We start from the raw sequence: 12,707 nt of genomic DNA on the forward strand, positions 1-12,707 counted from the left end.
ATATCATCTCACTCTTTCTTACCATAAATATTATTTTATTATGCCATTAATCACCCTTGGCTCTAGTTTATCCATAAAATCAACGTTCACTGTTCTAACAATTGCATCTCCTTTGTACCTCTCTAGAAATCAGAATTCCTTTTGTACCATTAATTGCCCAAGGAAATCACACAGTAGTTTCCTCTCTTAAAAAGCCAAATCTCCACCCCGCGACATGACTCCACAAAGTTCACTATATACCACTCTTCTCAACCCCTTTAAAACGAACTTTCATTATGTATATTCTTAACCCACACGGCTCTTAACTACCTCCCTCCATAATTCTTTACACATCTCAAGTTGTCACTATCCATATCCTTACTCTCAATCCTTTCGTTCTCACGTTCCTTAGACTCACATCATCCATTGCCCACATTCACTTACTTTTACGTTACTCAACACACACTCATATCACTCATCTCATTTCATCTCAGAAAACATGCTCTATGTCTCAATTAAGCTATAACAATCTTCCTTTTCTTTTTCCACTATCTATTACAACCACGTATAACTCATGTCCTCCCACCGAACTCATACTCACCACAGGTGTCACTCACTACACCACAAGATTGGGTAACTTACGCGTCAAGACCAACATACATGTAAAACAATGCATAAAGAAGCAAAATAATAACTTTGAATTAAACATAGTATGCAACGAAGTCAAAAGATAAGCATATGACCCAAAACAAGGGTCACTAGATCGAGTACAGGCCACTCGATCGAGTAAGGGACTTACTCGATCGAGTAGGTCAAGATCAAGCACGTAAAACAAATCACCAGGGCTACTCGATCGAGTAACTAACGTACTCGATCGAGTGCCCCTTACTCGATCGAGTACCGAGGATACTCGATCGAGTACCCCAATTCTCAGCACTGTCCAATTTTCGTAAAACAGTCATAACTCACTCATTTCTTGGTCGTTTTGGGCGTGTGACCTATCGTTAGAATCGTAAAAGGACAAGCTATCACCTCCAATTGGAATCACATCAAAATCATTTATGAATCTCAAGTTATAACAGTTTAAAGACAACCTCTTTATAATCGAAAAACACAACTACTTGATTTTACTTCCAAACAACTTAAACAACAACCAAGCAAACAAAACCAGTCAAAACTCATAAAACCAGTATTCATAATCATATGTTACTATTTTCAAAAGCCAAACAACAACATTCATCATGCACATAACTTATCTAACTTGCCAATTATGACTTACCCACATGTTTTTATTCTATCACTTTTCGTAAACAAAATCACAAATACATGACATCAAGTCCCCTATTCACATGTTACTACCACGATGATTCATCTTTTCCACTAATTCATCCATCATACCACATATTTATCCACCATATTCGTTCAACATATTCACTCAGCACATGTTCAATTCACACTCCCAACCTTCTGTACTTTTACTCAAGACGACAACAACAACATGTAGACTTACACATCGCTTTATATATATATATAGACAAAACACTTTTCCCTTACATAACTATAACATGCCAAATTACATGTATCAATCATTATACTTTCATGCTTTACAATCCACCAACATATAATTCACGTCATCATCATCAATTCATGCAACATACTACTACATAGATACACACAAAGACACAATATGCACATAACGATCCCGACACTTATCCCATGGTGACCGGTTCAAAATTGTAGGGCGAGTTCGCGACTTTAGGACGTCTCCCAAGTCTTTGCATTAGCTCCTACAACCTTTACCCCAGGTTCATTTTAATTGACTCCCTATGTTCATTAAGTTCATTGGTTACAGGTTTCAGGATCGTCGCTCTGATACCATTTGTAACACCCCCATACTCCAAGTGCCTTACCAGGACCACTCAGGTATAAGGATGCCACCATCTCGGTTACCCGAGGCATGATAATCATAAGACAATGAAGAAACATACTTTATTAAATAAGTTTAAGTGATTACATTACAAAACCAACTGTAAGAAAAATACAACTGTTCTCAAACTATAAACCAACTGAAAGGAACTGTCCTAACAAACACAAATGAAGACTAAGACTCGATATGTGATGACTCCATCCCCACTAGATCCCACGCGTATCCAAGATATACCGCTTAAACATTGCTCACCACCCCGAATGGATCACCACAGTTTTTAAAACATTTAAACGGGTCGATTAATCACACAACTCAATATACATCAACAATAAGATAAACAGACAAATTTGAACTCGTCACTCACACACACACACACCACCAACCAATTCCCATCATCTCAATATCGACCGTCCACCTGACCCACCACGCGATGGGGGACCGCAACCGTTCCCACCTAAGCCCCGCTCATCGTACGAGCGATAACCCTGTCCATTAATGTGCACATCCCCTTTCGTGGCGGGTTCCACGAAGGGCGAAACTAGGGCGTGAGATCACTCCCGCAAGTGACCCCACTCAGCCGAGAACGCATCTCGAGAACCATCAACAAACACAACCACAATCACAATCACAATCACAATCATCATATCAAACAACTAACTACAAAAGACATCACCAATATCCCATTATGGGACTAATACCGAGTAGAAATCCTATCCGGAAAGCACAACACGCAGACGGTATCTACAGCTGTATCAAAACGGCTCCTCTACGAATTCTCCTCCTATCATACAACACATAGATGCTACCATTCAAATACTACTCATAAAAACCCCCAATTCCTAAATTAGGGTTTCATCAATCTTAACAAAACATTATAGAAATTATATTAAAAGCTTACCCTCGACGCAAGGAATCCAACGACACGAACTACGATACGAACCGACCGTCAACTCCGGAATTGTCAAGAACGCGATTAGGAAGAAGAACTAGTTGCTTTCTCTCTTAAACAGGTTTTAGGTTTTGTAAAAAGTGATTTAAAACAATGACGAATATGTTTAAATACCTTAATCGCGTAATTAACAAAACCCGAGAAAACTCCCCCGTAAAACCGGACACTCGATCGAGTACCCAAGGCACTCGATCGAGTACCCCCCTACTCGATCGAGTGCCCCAGCTACTCGATCGAGTACCCAACAGGTCAGAAACTATTTTATTCCGCAACTTGCCCATACTCGACAGAGTAAGGGCTACTCGATAGAGTACCTAAAGACTTATAAATACGGAGTATTACAATCAAGTATCTAGGACCTGTTTACTTAAGGTATCAATATCCTTTTGAAAAATTGATGAAAGTATATAAGGATTATACGTCTAATAGATATCGTCCTGAAGGGTGTATTGCCGAGCGTGCCATCATCGATGAAGCACTTTCTTATTGTTATACACACTTATCAAATTCTGAGATACTTGGGATCCCTAAGAATCGACATAGTGAGTGGATGAAGGGCAAAGGTCTTAGGGGTCATGTTCGTCAAGATATGGCATTTGATAAGTGGCATGGAGCACACACATATGTCCTTCATAACGAGGATGAGGTACAAAAAGTACATTGAGGAACACATGGTTTTCTTGAGGGACAAGCATCGAAATAAAACCGAGATGTGGATCGGAAATGAGCACAACAAGACATTTCGAGCATGGTTCAAGGGTCGAGTGATAGAAGACTTGCAAAAATATCCTGATTATATTTCTTCTAGATTAAGAAGGCTTTGTTTCTACCAAATACATATGCATCTTCTTATAGTGGTTATGCCATTAATGGGTGCACCTTTTACACTCGTGAGCAAGATGACAAGAGTACGATGCAAAATAGTGGGGTAAGTGTAGAAGCTGAAGCCATGCACTTTTCTAGTTCAAAAGATAAGAATCCAGTTTTAAGTAAGATGCATTATTACGGAGTTATTGAAGAGATTTGGGTGTTAGATTACACATATTTCGATATCCCTGTTTTTTGGTGCAAATGGTGTCAAACTAATACCGGTGTCCGTAAGGATGAATTAGGATTCACTTTGGTGAATCTGGATAAAAGTGGACATAAGGAAGATCCTTTCATTTTAGCCACACAAGCCAAACAAGTGTTTTATGTGACCGATCCAAAAGATAAAAATTGGTCAGTTGTTTTATCCGTAAGGAGTAGGCGGGATGTGGATAGTTTTGATGAAGATGTTGTATATGAGGGTTTTGATCGTAATATATCAGGTTTAGATGATACGTATACTGTCAATAGTTCGAGTTTATATACGCGTGATGATCACAACGAAGGAATATGGATTAATACTGACACCCCTTCCGAAAACGCCTCGTGTTGTTGAAAAATGAGTAAGTCATGATGATTTTTGTTTATTATAGTTATGCTTTATAAAATCCTATGCATCTTTGCCTTCCCGCATCATCAAGGATTCTCGCTAATATTATTTCTAAAATTTCTAGCAAAATCCTAGAGTAGAAGTATCTATTACTAAGATCACCAAGGTGGAGGTGCTTTGGATTTTTGCCCTTTGAAATGAACTTGCATCTCAACTCTTTTAACCTGAAGATACTCATGCACCAAGACCTTCTCCTCCCCAAGAAGAATAGAATCCAAGGGAGAACAACTAAGTTTATCCTGACATTGCTTAAAGGCATGTTTACAGTTTGCCACTTTGTCAGAAAGATTAGTAAAGGAAGAAGTGTGAAGCTTCCTTAATCCACTTTTTAGCCTTTTAAGCTTCTGAAATAAGGAGGCTATATGCCCTCCATAGTAAGAATAACTCCAACCCATATGCACAGATCCTGGAACCGAGGGAGAGAGCCCAACAGTTTCGAGATCTTTTTTTAGGTGAAATGGGAATTAAATTAATAATGGTTTAGGTCTTACTCTTAGGTGAAATGTGAATTAAATTAATAATGGTTTAGGTCTTACATTACTCTGGATAAGTCAAACTAAAGCGATTAAATTAGAAGTTGTATGCCCATAATCATGCTCATTGCACCAGGAACATAAGTGACATGAGGACTCCTTGCCATTGTAGTCGCATTCTCCTTCATAGCTTCAATCTTCCTTAACTCGATCAAACCCTTTCCTGCAGATGCAGTTGCCTCCGAAATCAACTTGGCACCTCACTTTCTCCTTCTACCCTTATAACAACAATTGCGCTTCTCCCGCTTCCGACTTCATCACCACATACCTTATAAGGAAGGACGCATCTAACCAACACCAACCTACCTACCTACCTACCTGCATAATTGAGCCACTTTACCCCCAACCCCTTATTTTAACCTGCTGTCTCAGAAGCTTTTGATATATTTATGTTGATATATTTACAGAATTTGATATATTTACGTCTTATTTATGTTGATATATTTACAGAATTTGATGAGTGTGTAATTTGTTAATGCAGGCCAGGTTGATCGATGGGCTCACGAGAGGTGTAAAGGAACTCGAATACTAACTCGATGACTCGGGCAAGAAGAGGAAGAGAAGGTCTAAGGAGAGGGGTCGAACAGTGTTGCCTTAGTTTCAAAAGCACTTAAGGAGAAGAAACCAATTGAATTAGAGTGGGATAAAGTGCATAGATTGCCTACGAGAACGTCGCGGGGAAGTTTAGTAGGCAAGTTGGCGTTACTACTCGGAGGCATGTTAGTTGCGCAGTGGAAACGTGGGACCATGTGGATGATGTCACGAAGCAAGAAATTTTGGATAGTATCACGGTCAGTAATTGTCTTGGTTATCTGATAATTGACTTGGTTATTCTATGCATAAAATAGTAAGTGTCAAAAACCAAGAGCATTTAAAGTTTCATTAGGATTAATTAAAAGTCGCATATCATTTCTAACAGTTAGCTGAAGACTGATATACTCCTAGTAAAAAGTTTATATATAATAGCTCAGACTTTTTTTCTACCATTCTCTAAGTGTAACAAATTAAGATTTAAGGAGTAAGGGCTGCCACAGCATGCAATCTGTTTTATGCAATACTGAAATGGTAAGCAAAATCAAGTAATTTTGTGCAGCAGCATGCAATCTGTTTCTGTGCAGCAGTTTTTTGTCAGGTAATTTTTCATCTGGTGATACACAAGACTTGCTACATAGAGTATCATCTTCTTGCAGCTGAATTTTATGCTGAAATTATTAGAATGAGAGTTCAACTCTTGTCCTTAAGTTCATCTGTTTGCCCTTTTTTCTAAATATGTTATGTATGTGACAAAGTTCAACAGCTTAAGCACTTTAAGTTTTCTTGACAAATCAAAACTCCACATATGGATTTGGCTGATGAAGTATGCTCTGGTTGTTAGAGGTTGGTGGTACCGAATTACCCACAGGATATTAATTGGTTTATAAAGCTGATACTCCCTTGAGGAAGTTATCACACGTGATACAAAATTAGAGATAAATCTATTATCACAGTTGTTATGTATGGTTGCGTATAAGTCACGTCAGACGGAAGACAACATAAGGCGCTTTTGATGGTAAGCTTGTACAGAGGTAGTAACTTGCCATCACATAACTTCTCCTTATTGTGTTTTTGCCAAGCCAGAGCCTTTGTGTAGGGCGCTTTTGATGTATAAATTACTAGGCTCTGGTGACAAACTTTGTCATTTGTGTAGGGCGCTTTCACCGTTATTGCAGACCGTTATGATTGGTGTCTCATAAAGGCTGGGAATTTATGGAGAAAGTGGAAATGCACCTTAGTTCCTAAGTGGCTATACGACGAGACATGAGCAATACAGAGGACACCACCAACAAAAAAGTATAACTCAATAACACCTGAGGATTGGAATGTGTTTGTGGCATCTCACACTACTCAGGCATTTAAGGTAATATTCACTTATTAGGTTTGAACTGTTTAACACTAGGCACTGACTGGCTAGCCGGATCGATCTGTGAAGTTCGGTCCAGACTAATCCAGACTTGTAGCTTACCCAGCAGGTCTTTGGTTTTGGATTATCTGTTTTCAGGTCCCTGGTATGTTGCATACCGGTGATCTCGGTCAAACCAAACGTCCAGGACCAAAGACCGGCTAAATACAATTTTGTTCGTTGAAGGAGTGTATGAGTAGGTCAATTAACTTTCTCCAACACCACACACCGTTTTCAGTATCTTTGCTTTTGTCCAAATTTCATCTTTTCTGTGTAATTGCAATGAACTGCTTGTTTGTTTCTAAAGAACACGGTGCTTTCTAGCTCCAACACCACACACCGTTTTCAGTATCTTTGCCTTTCCGCTTACTATATATAATTAGTCTAACTACTTTATATGTTGTAAAATGTAAGGAAATAAGTGCAAACAACAAGAAGAATGCTTGTATGAATAGGACAAGGTTCGTTGGCTCTCGAGCAAGTTACCGTGGGATTGAAGTTAAAATCGTAAGTACATACACCTAGACATACCTTTATAATTTATATTTATTTAAATCTGGAGGTTTTACTATACTCTTGACATTCTTAATTTTTTTTTTTTTTTTTGTAGAAAAAAGACTTTGCCAAAAATGGAGTGATATTGGAGGAAGTTGACCGGCACTTAACTTGGCTAAGGGGTCACACGCCTAATAACGGAGACCTGACCGAATATTACAAGGAAGTGGCTACGAAAATTGTAAGTTCTTCAATTTTTAAAACAAAAATTATTAATTTCTAGGAATTGACACAACTATATATGTATTTAAATAATATAATATTATGAATGGGTGTAGAAAGAACTAGAAAAAGAGGTGGAGGCAGGTACATTTAAGCCTAAGGGACGAGAAGATATACTAGCTAAGGCAATCGGCAAACCTGAACATGGTGGCCGTGTGCGAGGGGTTCCCGATGGCATATGCATAATCGAGTATTTTGGGAAGGCTCCTAAAAAGCTGCCGATGAAGTAGAGCGTCTCAAAGAGACGGTAATTTATTATGTAAACATAGAATAAGACCGTCTTAAAATATTTATTATTTGAAAATTATTTTACTTTAAGCATAACCAATTTGTTGAATTTTTGTCTTACATGCAGATAAATACTTTGCAAACACAAGTATCAAATATGCAAAGTATGATGGTGCATTTTTGGCAAAGTGGTGAGAAGCCAAGTCAAGAATTATTAGAATACTTCCTGAAAGGAATTTTTATGAGTACTCAAGGATCGAAAGCTTGTCCATCTACGGATGGTTCTCATAGTATCTCAATACAAGAGAGTGAGGAGCAATCCCATCCAGAGCCACACCGTAAAGAGATACCACATGAAGAGCCACCTAGCCAAGAGAAGGAGGTATCATCTTTTGATTTATCACTAAGATTTTAAGGAAACTTATTAATATATTTGCGTGACTAATGAGTTTGAAGTTCTGATTTTACTAATATTTCAAGGGGTGGAGAGATTGTGATTTATCATTACCCGGAAATCCGAATAAGATAGTGGCATCAGGCTTGATGTATATGGAAAAAAAGGCGGAATTCATAACTGTTCACGGTAGATCACTACTTAATGGTTATAAGAAAGTAGAAGTTAAGAAAGTACAATCTGGACCGGAAAATGATATGTTGCCTGTGCCTGTTGGGGATGATTTGATACTATTGATTGATGCGAAGGACTCATATGTTCAGTGGCCTCAGAATCATATTCACAGTCTTAGTAAGGTAATTTTGTAGTTTTTTTTTTGTAAATTAGAAGTATTATCTTATAATAAGTTAATATAAATATTAACTATTTTGTGAAAAAATAATAAAGATGGAAATCGTAATGAAGAAGAAGAAGAAGAATCATCAAAGGTCTGCACCACCTCTTGTCCCGACTATTCTGGGTGTAGAAGTTAGTAGTGAGTTTAAGCAAAAGTTGAGAACCCCGCTGATGAATTCTTTACTTCTCGAGGCTCGCGTATTGAAGGCGAGCGGATCACTGATTAACGTTTCGATTGATGACCATGTATTACACCTTGATGACTACACTTCTCCGATTTCTTACGAAGAGCTTATTCATTGGTGTGACGAAGGCGAGATAGGTGCCTCTCACATTGCTATTTTTATGAGGTAAGCTTTCATTAATGATCATGTTCTGTCTATTTTTATCCGTAGGAAGCCAGCCATTATTTTGTTTGTTGAACGTTTGAGAGTAAGAAAGGAATGGAATGAGTTGTCTATGTACATGTACAACACCTCAGATCATCTAACTGCATTCTCAACCCGACACTGATTCCTTGCCATCCATACCTGGTAAATCAGTCCAGCATAAATCAAGCTTTAGACTTATTTCAGTCCGGAAAATCCATCATGCTTTTTTGTCTCTTGTATATTCAGAGAAATTGCGACAAATGATGCACTGTCAAACTCCTGCATAAATCAAGTTTTAGACAAATCACCTTGTTCTGAAATTTTTTTTTTTTTTTTGTACAAAGTGGTTTTTAAGAACTATTTGAACAATTTTAATTGAAATTGTTGTAGGTATTTGAGTGATCTTAGTGATACTATGAAGTCTACTAGTTTCTACGGATTCTTGTTCCCGGAGACGTTGTCTAAATTTGCATCCGTAACTGATGATTTACGATCAGATTATATAGCTAGAGCTATGACATGTACGCAGTGTGGCAGGGGTCGAAAACTGATATTTGCAGCTTATCACGAAACGTATGCATAAAGCTTCCCATTTTCGAACTTCTATTTATTTATTCCTGGCTACTTACGTGAAATTTTCTCATTGTCCTCTTTTTTTAATCAAAGTGATCATTGGATGTTGGCTGCAATTAATCCATTTGAAAGTATTGTGTATTGGTGTGATCCTGCTGGGTATACGGAGCCTCGAACGTTTATCATGGAAATAATTAATAGGTAAATCATGTATATTACATGTTAGTGCGTGATTTGAATTATGTTTGACATGACGACTTATTTTAGTTAAATCAAATATAGAGCCTTCGAGAAAAGAAACTCTATCGATCCACTAGCAGGGCTCGGGGCAAAACCAGTTACTTGGAGAATAATTAAGGTATATATTTTTGTCAGGTTAAAAAGTTGCACCATAGTTCTACAACCTGAAAATGATAGTACTATAGAAAGTATTATTGTTTAATCTTACAGTATGCTGTTTTACTTGTATAAATCCCCCATATTTTGCTTACAATTCTTTAGTATGATTTGAGTATATGATTGTGTCAGGTGGATAATATCGGGTCACATTAAATCTTGTACAAGTAGAATTTTTCACCGTCGAATTTCGAGTACCATGAAGAAAATTAGAGTAGGTCGCCCTACTGTTTACTCTACTGATTCCTCTATTGGGGAAGATGTCGAATATTTGTCGTCTCATTTAAATAGTAAAACGGATTGTATTTCGTCCAACCATCACATCATGTTTACTTCACCCCGGAAATTGAAAAGACGTATGTGCATCAGGTTTATGATGCCATTGCACCCCATTTTAGTGCAACTAGGTTTGCTAAATGGCCGAAAGTTGCTGCCTTTTTGGATTAGTTGCCTCGAGGATCTCTTGTGTTAGATGTTGGGTGTGGGAATGGGAAATACTTGGGTTTTAATCCCGAATGCTTTTTTATTGGTTGTGATATAAGTTATCCTTTAGTTAATATATGTACTGATAGAGGCCATGAAGCTTTGGTAGCGGATGCTGTTAATATGCCATACGGAGATGGTTTTGGTGATGCTGCCATCTCCATTGCTGTGTTAATAAACTCAATTGCGTCTGCCACTGTGATTGTAACTCTCTTTGGTTTCACTTATTTTGGCATGTTAGCTGTGCAGCACTTGTTTTTGTTTTTTTTGGGTGATCAAGATTTTGCACCTCGATCGGTTTGTCAAAGACTTTTTTTTTTTGGCCTGATCAAGCTTTGCATTCTCGTCATTTTTGCATCATGCTTTATTTTGGCCTGTTTTTGGTCGGATTAGATATGACATATGTATATGGGTTTGGTTTTTGTTTTAGTGTCCTCGCCAGCCTGATGGGAGCGTATTATGCGGGTATTATATTTGTCGATATATGTTGGAGCTAGTCAAAGGAAGATATATTAATATTACCCCAAATGTATGTATTTTTTTTCTTCATTTCAATTATTTTCATCGCTTTGCTTATTATAATCTCCGTCTTATTAATTGCTTTACTTTACACGTCATATATATAGCGTATTAACTAAATTTTTGGATGTCCTATATATATAGTCCATGCTTAACGCCCCAAAGACATATACTGTTGAGCAAATCGACGAGGTGCGGAATATTTGGGCAGAATTCACACTCAATTTTAAGCCGAAAAATAATGGTGGATGAAGCCGATTACAATTTCTTGATGTTCAATTATTTTTGCACTTATATTACATGCTACTAAGTAATAATGATTCAAGGATTTTTATTTATATTTTGCAAGTATGAAAGTACGTTTGTAGCTTATGCGCTATTGAAAACATTAAACGATGTATATTTTTTCAAGGATTTGTCCTTGTTAATTCTAATAAAATTTGTTGCGTAAAATATGCTGGAGTTTCTGAATTTTAATGCAGGTTTAATTCTTATATGAGCTATATATACGATTCAATCGTGTAGGAATTACGATAAAAAAGGAAATATAAAAAAAACACTTTTCAAAGAGAACGGTTAATTGTTAAACCTGTTCTATTTGAAATGGTACAACAATGGCGCCAAATGGTATATCAAAGAGCACGCCTTAACAAACAGGACGGTTGTATCATCCCCCGTTCTCTTTGCAAAGGTTCAACAATGGCGCCAAATACCTCTGTCAAAGAGAACGCCTTAACAAAGAGCCCGGTCCCCTTTTACACCCGTGCTGTTTGAAATATCAATGAGAGCGGTTCCCATTAGCAACCGCGCTATTTGAAATAACAATGAGCACGGGTTGACCATTTACCAACCGTTCTCATATGTCAAAGAGAACGCTTGGCCACAGGCCGGTTGAAAGGCGCATTTAGAACGGTGCTTGACCGTTCTCTTTAATGGCAATTGGGGTTTTATAGGCCGTTCGATATGCCCATAATGCAACATCTAATATCAAGCTCCAATCCTTCCGATTTGGATTCACCGTCTTCTCAAGGATAGATTTAACTTCTCTATTGGACACCTCAGCTTGTCAATTGGTATGGGGATGATATGTCGTGGAGACTTTATGATTAACACAATACTTTTTGAGCAAAGCACTAATTGTCTTGTTGACAAAATGAGTTCCACAGTCACTTATCAAGGCCTTAAAAATTCCAAATCGAGCAAATATGTTAGCCTTGTTAAAATCTGCCACTACCTTTGAATCATCGATCTTAGTGGGGATAGCCTCTACCCACTTAGACACATAATCTACCGCAAGCAAACTGTAAAGATTACCATATGAACTTGGGAAGGAACCCATGAAATCGATCCCCAAACATTGAAAATCTCACAATTAAGCATGTAGCTTTGCGGCATCTCATTCTTTCGGGAAATATTGCCCACTCGTTGGCAATTGTCACGATCTTGACAAAACCCATGAGCATCTCTAAACAAAGAAGGCCAATCAAACCCAAAAACTAGCACCTTTCTCGCCGTTCTTCTTGCACCAAAATGACCACCACAAGCATGTGAATGACAAAATTTAAGGATTGAGGTCATCTCATTCTCTTGGATGCACCTCCTTATGTTTTGGTCGGAACAATGCTTCCACAAATAAGGCTCATCCCACACATAATACTTCGCATCACTACGAAGTTTGTCCTTTTGAGATTTGGAAAAGCCTTGTGGAAATTTAGAAGAGCACATAAAATTGACAAGATTGGCATACCATATCTCTACAGAACGAA

The 12,707-nt window shown here is 37.8% G+C and overlaps 1 long non-coding RNA gene across 1 annotated transcript; it reads left to right on the forward strand.

Annotated features, from left to right (window-relative positions):
- The first annotated feature begins 7,285 nt into the window (after window positions 1-7,285).
- On the forward strand, window positions 7,286-7,744 carry LOC141626436 (uncharacterized). The gene is made up of 3 exons (XR_012536020.1): window positions 7,286-7,311; window positions 7,415-7,540; window positions 7,638-7,744. It is a non-coding gene; the product is annotated as an uncharacterized LOC141626436 (long non-coding RNA).
- Window positions 7,745-12,707: the final 4,963 nt, after the last annotated feature.

Source organism: Silene latifolia, chromosome Y, assembly GCF_048544455.1.
Source record: "Silene latifolia isolate original U9 population chromosome Y, ASM4854445v1, whole genome shotgun sequence".
Lineage (NCBI taxonomy): Eukaryota > Viridiplantae > Streptophyta > Magnoliopsida > Caryophyllales > Caryophyllaceae > Silene > Silene latifolia.